Consider the following 7,504-nt stretch of genomic DNA (forward strand, 5'->3'; position numbering starts at 1 on the left):
GGCCCGGCGGGCCGGCGGCGCGGGGGCGGCGGACGCGCTAACGGGGCGGCGACACGTGGCGGCGGCGGGGCAAGTCGGACACGTCCGGCCCGAATCGGACGTGTCCGGCGGCGAGAGGTGGGAGGAGACTAGGTTAGGGTTGGAAATGACCCGAAATTTTGGGGAGAGACCTATTTATAGAGGTAGGAGGAGCTAGGAGAGTCCAAATGAGGTGCGGTTTTCGGCCACACGATCGTGATCGAACGCTATAGATGATGGAGAGGGTTTTGGTGGGTTTTGGGCAAAATTGGAGGGGTGTTGGGCTGCAACACACACGAGGCCTTTTCGGTCCCTCGGTTAACCGTTGGAGTATCAAACGAAGTCCAAATGGTATGAAACTTGACAGGCGGTCTACCGGTAGTAAACCAAGGTCGCTTGGCAAGTCTCGGTCCAATCCGGAAATGTTTAATCCCCACACACGAATGAAAGATATAAATGACCACCGGAGGAGAACGAAGCGCCGGAATGCAAAACAGACAACGGAGAAAATGCTCGAATTTAAGAGATGAACACGTATGCAAATGCAATGCACATGATGACATGATATGAGATGCATGATAACGACAACAACACACGGAGGCAAAACCCCGAACCCGAGAAAATAAAATAACTTAACACCGAAAACGGCAAGAGTTGGAGTACAAATTGGGAAAGTTACATCCGGGGTGTTACAATACCGCTCCATGATTGGCTCTTTATTGTACTTATGTGCACCTAGGCCAGATATAATGCTTAGTGTTTGCATGTGTGCCTGATTTCAAGCTACACCGAAGGAATCACACCATAAGGCTGTGAAGCATATTCTTCGATGTCTAGCTCACACACCAACACTTGGATTATGGTACCCCAAGGGCTCGGCTTTTGATCTCATTGGATATTCTGACTCTGACTATGCTGGTGATCGTGTGGACCGCAAGTCAACATCTGGTACATGTCATTTCCTCAGACGATCTTTGGTCTGTTGGTCCTCGAAGAAACAGAACTGCGTATCACTATCTACTGCTGAAGCTGAGTATATTGCCGCTGGTTCTTGCTGTGCCCAATTGCTATGGATGAAGCAAACTCTCAAGGACTACGGCGTCAACATGAAGAATGTGCCTCTCTACTATGACAATGAGAGTGCCATCAAGATTGCTCACAACCCAGTTCGACACTCGAAGACAAAGCACATTCAGATTCGTCATCATTTTCTTCGTGATCATGTATTGAAGGGCGACATTTCTATTGAGCGTGTGAAGACTGAAGAACAGCTAGCCGATATCTTCACAAAGCCCTTGGATGAGAAGAGATTTAGCAAGTTGCGGTGTGAGCTAAATATCCTAGAATCTTCGAATGTTTTTTGAAAAGGACACTCATCCTAACACTTATGCAAAATTGAAGACTTAGATGTGCAACACATGAAGAAACGTTTTTCTTCAATCAACAAAGAATAACACTCTTAGTGTGAAGAAATTAACGAAGAATTTGATTCTCAGAACCCTACCATAATTGTACGCGGTGTCTGAAATCATCATTCTTATACGGTGGGTCACGCCACCACCAAAAGTTGAAATTCCTCAGTTATTCATATTCTTCAACTTTGCATTGTCTTCACTGTTTCCGTCGTTTTTTCTTCATTGGCTATATATATATATATATATATATATATATATATATATATATATATATATATATATATGAGTTTATGTCCTCTACAACATTCACTTATTGCTAATTCTTCAAGTTGGTTTTTCTCTTAAGTGAATGTGATCGGACCCTTCCCCTCTATGCTATACTCAACCCAATCTATTTACAAATTCTTCATGTGCGTTCTATTTGAAACTCGTTCGAAATCTTCACCGTGTCCTTGTCAGCTGAAGAAATTGCGAACGGAACTTTAAAACCTATCTTATCTAAATTTTCGGTTTTGCCGCTCAAACCGTTCCGCATCCCATGATATACTTATCCACTCACCCACGATCTAACACGATCTCCACTTCTCACTACGTGGGTGACACCTGTCATGCGAATGAGAAGGGCCAGGGGCACATTCGTCCAATTTCTTCGGGCGAGCAGTTTTTCACCGTGGCTATAAATACCCCTCCGTCCCTTCCTCAGTTCTTTTACTCCGCCCGACCTCTCTCTCTAGCTCGAGCTTCTCAAACCCTAGCGCCGCCTCTACTTCTTCGCCGCCGGTGAGGAAGAGCTTCACTGCCTCGACCTCGTCGCCGACGTACTCGCGCTGACCGCGGAAATCTTCACTCCGCCGCCACCGTAGCCGTCTTCCTCCGCCGAGTTAGGGCGTGGAAGATCTACACAGACGAACTTCATCTCTACACCTCACTGTTCGTCGTGTTCTTCGTCTAGGGTAATTAAAAGTTACTTTTACTGCCTTCGTTGATTTGAATGATTATTTTCAAAATCTTCAAAGGTGTTTTTCTTCATAGCTTCACACACTAAACACCTCACAAGTCATCTGTTCTTGATTCGTTTCTCCAAGCATCATTTTTCTTCAAGATTCCTCAATTGTGTGGATCTTCGGTCTATACAACTCTGGAACCTAAGACAAAGAACTGTAAGTGCATCTAGTGCCCCTTAGTGATTTTGGTGTATTGAAGACTTATAGGTTAAGGGAATAATGCGTGTGTGAGTGTACACAGGTCTATAAGTCTATGAGGAGTTTGATATTTACAGGAAAAGTCGACCCCTAAAAATGAATATCTTCGACTGAAGACTTTGGTATTCTGAAGACTTTCTGAAGATTTTGAAAGTGAAGAAATTGGTGTGACCTTGAAGACTTGGTATTCTTTCAAGGAACATGAAGTGAGAAGACTTTTGTTTTCGTAGTTTCATTTTCTCTTTCTTGATTCATAGGAAACACCGTACTGTTAAAGGGGGTTGAGGAAATACTAAGGAAAAATTTCCACGTGATGCTCAACTCATAATCCTACACCTACCAATCCCTTCGAGTGAAGCCATTGGAAATCTCTTACAGATCAGTCAATTTCTTCAGTGAGAGAGACGAAGTTCTTCTGGTCTCTGAGGAATTTGTCCTGACTGAGGAGTTAGGATTTCGCCAGTGCGAATTGCCTACACAGTGAGGAACATGATAGCCCTGAGGATTTTTCTACTCAAAATTCCGACCGTTGCTGTGCTATGCGCCAGCTGTCGCAAAATATCTATCCACCTAACGGTCATATCATTGAAGGGAATTTATGTCTTATCATGTCGGGCTGCTCCCTAGGCTATAAATAGCTGCCCCCTACAACCACTAGCTGGTTGGCTGCTCCGAGAGAAACTGACACTTGTCATTTGAGAGCAACCCATCCTCCGAGGACTTTGAGCGAAAATCATCAAGTGAGGAAAAACCAAAAACCCAAAACCCAAACACCTACAAACCCCAAGTGATTGAGGATCACTAAAGAGATTGATCCTAAGTGGATCCGATGCTTGTTACCTTTGAAGACTGTGCTTCTTCCAGACGGTTAGGCGTCATGGTCTAGAGCATCCAAGAGGAACTGTGGATCGCCGAGTGACCAAGTTTGTGAAGGTTTGGAAGTCGCCTGAAGACTTACCATGAGTGATTGGACGAGGTCTGTGTGACCTTAGTTCAAGGAGAATACGGTGAGGACTGGGTGTCTTGGACTAAGTGTCCTTGACTGGGTGTCCGGGACTGTGTGTCCTCGAGTTTAAATACTCAGCCGCTCCAAACAGAAGTACAACTGAGACAACAGTTGGAACTGGTCTACCAAATCATTGTCTTCACCGAGCTTACTGGTTCTATTTCCTCAACTCTTTCATTTCCTCATAACTGTGCTGTGTGTTTGTTCATATCTGTGTTTGAAGACTTTGACTGAAAACTTTCTCAATTTCCTCAGTTCAATTTCTTCAGTCTGTTTGTCTTCGTCCTGTGTTATCCCGTGATTACGCTTCCTGTACTCTGTGCCTGTCTTCATTTCATCTTGATGACTATGCTTGTATTCTGTTATGTTTACTTTTGAGTACTTATTTCGCTGCTAGTAGTTCTTCGCTAAGGAATTTCCTCACCGGCAAATTCCTCAGTGAAGAATTTCGTAAAAATCGCTAATCACCCTCCCTCTAGTCGATATAACGCACTTTCAATTGGTATCAGAGCGAGGTACTCCCTTGTTCTTTGTGATTTTGGTTTAACCGCCTGGAGTTTTAGTTATGTCGACCACAGGTATGACGAAGGTGACATGCCCCATCTTTGACGGTCACGAGTATCCCAAGTGGAAGTCCATGATGAAGAAACGCCTCATGATGTTGAACATCGAGTTGTGGACCGTCACTGAGATTGGCTGACTAATCTGTGCAAGATGGCGGCTGCTGATGACATTCGCAAGTATACTCTTCTCAACCTCACGGCGAAGGATGTCATCTGCTCTAGCCTGTCACAAAATCAGTTTAGGAATATCATGCATCTTGATCATGCGAAGCTCATCTGGGACCGTCTCTCTGAGGTCTATGAAGGTCATCGAACTTGTCATGATCCTTGGTTTGAGGACTTCAAGGAATCTCTCAAAACGATGACATTCGAACCAGAATCATCATCTTCTGCATCATGCCTTATAGCAAAAGATGCTGAGGTAACTGAATGCTACCTATCCGAGTCCAGTGATGATGAATCTGGTGATGAATTTGGACCTAGCTATGTCAAACTTGCTTCCCTTGCTACTAAACAACAAGGAGCTTTGGAAAAAGCTCACTATATGCTAAACAAGAGCGATGATATGTTGGGTGAGGAAATGGATCAGTCAAAAGCTTTGGCTGAAAGTCTTCAGAGACTTCATACTAAGTATGACACCCTTCAAGATCAACATAACACTCTCTAATCGGATCATGAGAAGCTTTCTTATGAATTTTTTCAAAGAAAGCAAGACCTTGAGAAGCTAAGAGTGAGTTATGAAGATCTTCAGAAGGAGCATGATTCATTACTTGCTCAACAAATCAACGTTTCTCAGGAAGAATTTGTTCCACCATGCTTGAAGTGCATTCAACATGAATCTGCTAATTCTTCACCTGAATGTTCAAATGTTGTTAATGTTTCAAATTCTTCACATGCCTCTGCTCTCACTAATTCCTCATCTGAGGACATTGCTAGTATCACTGACAATGCAGGGCTGAAGGAATTGTACACGACAGGCATGTACATAAGCTTCAAAGGGCATCAGGCTCTTTGTGATGTGCTTAAAAAGCAGATCCTCAACAGGAACCCTAGGAAAGAGGGTATCGCCTTTGAGAGGAAACTCAATGCTGATGGTACATATTGGAAGCCTAAGCAGTACCCCAAAACTACATGGGTTGCTGCAAAGGTACCTCCAGTTGATCCATCTAACTTATCTGGATTTGCATGTGAATCTCCTCATTCTGATGATGAGTCAATTGACTCCAACTATAAGCTATTCAAAAATCAGAATGATGAAGTATTTGCTAGATATGTTGGCACTAACTGCAGGAACGGCTCCCCTATACAGAAAATCTGGGTTCTCAAAAGATGTCTTGAAAATCTTCAGGTGAATGTCATCATGACACCACCTATGAAGAATAGTAACCCCAGATCAAATTCCTCATACGGACCAAATTCCTCATATGGGTCAAAGTACTCATATGAACATCGTCGTGCTAACCCGTCTGTTTCACAGGGAAGATCTAAGGATTATGGATATATGCATTATTCTTCAAATCATTATGTCCATAAGTCCTCGAAGAATTTCTCTGCATACTCTTATGCTTACTCTAACCCCTCTTATGTGAAACGAAATGGGCTAGCTTCTATGCCATCCTTCTCGTATGGAGCTCGCAGAATGATGAACTCTTTGCCACCCCTTCAGATGTGGGTGGTGAAGAAAAGGAACTAATCTCTTCTGCAGGGTCAGGTCTCCAGACGCACATAATCGTCTGAAGAATTTGCTGGAGACCCGAGCATGCCTGAAAGGACGCAGGCTAACCATGAAGAAATGAACTTTCATTTCTCATGTCCTCATATTGCGTTAGTAGTTCTTTTACTTGATGAAATTGATTTGATGAATTGATTTCATATTCTTCACTGATGAAGTATATGAGTTTGTAAGCTGCACTAATTCATCTGCAGGATGATCAACCCAAAGCCACTGAGTGGGTCCTCGATAGTGGATGTACAAACCACATGACTGGTGACAAGAATCTATTGATGGATGCTCCATTATCTCCGTCACATCTGAAGCATATCATCTTTGTTGACAAAGGCAAAAGTCAGGTATTGGGTCTAGGTAAGGTTGCGATTACAAAGGATCGACACATGGACAAAGTCATGCTTGTTGAGTCCTTAGGATACAACCTTATGTCTGTCTCAATGCTTTGTGATCTTGATATGGTTGTTTTCTTTGGCAAGTACCGTTGTGTTGTGGTTATGGAAGCTGACAATTCCAAAGTCTTCGAAGGCTTTAGGAGAGGAGACCTGTATATTGTTGATTTCTTTACAGGACCACAACCAGCCGTGTGCTTACTTGCAAAAGCTTCGGAAGGCTGGCTCTGGCATCGACGACTTGGTCATGCAGGCATGAGGAATTTGCACACGCTCGCGAAGAAGAAGCATGTCATTGGCATCGAGAATGTCAAATTCCTCAAGGATCACCTATGCGGAGCCTGTGAAGCTGGGAAGATGACTAAGGCCAAGCATCCAGCGAAGACTATCATGACCACCACTCGCCCATTTGAATTGCTTCACATGGATCTCTTTGGTCCTAATCATTATTCTGCTATTTCAAATGAAGCATCTCAATATGGCTTTGTTATTGTTGATGATTATTCTCGTTATACATGGGCACACCTTGTTACTTACAAAACATGAAGTGCAGGAGGTCTTCAAATGATTTTCCTCGAGGGCTTCAACCAACTTTGGTGTGAAGATCAAGCACATCAGAAGTGACAATGGCACTGAGTTCAAGAATTCTGGTCTCGATGACTATCTTGATGAACTTGGTATTACTCATGAGTTATCTGCTCCTTACACTCTTGCTGAGATGGCTTGCACTATGCTTGATGAATACAAAATGCCTCGTCGTTTCTGGACTGAGGCAATTGATACTGCATGCCACATCATCAACAGAGTATAACCTCACAAATTCTTCAAAAAGACTGCCTATGAACTCCTCACTGATAAGAAACCCAATGTAAGTTATTTCAAAGTCTTCGGTGCTAAATGTTGGATTAGGTATCCTCATCACAACTCAAAATTTGCACCGAAAGCACATGAAGGTTTTATTCTTGGTTATGGAAAGGACTCGCACACCTACAGAGTCTTCAACAACATTCTTCACAAAGTTGTTGAAACTGTAGATGTGCGGTTCGATGAAACTAACGGCTCGCAAAGAGAGCACCTACCTACTATGATAGATGAACCAGCACCTAAGGAAACTATCAAGTTCAAGGCTACTGAGGATGTCATTCCTACTGAAGAATCTGCTAAAGAATTCATTCCAAAACA

Source organism: Triticum aestivum, chromosome 6A, assembly GCF_018294505.1.
Source record: "Triticum aestivum cultivar Chinese Spring chromosome 6A, IWGSC CS RefSeq v2.1, whole genome shotgun sequence".
Taxonomy (NCBI): domain Eukaryota; kingdom Viridiplantae; phylum Streptophyta; class Magnoliopsida; order Poales; family Poaceae; genus Triticum; species Triticum aestivum.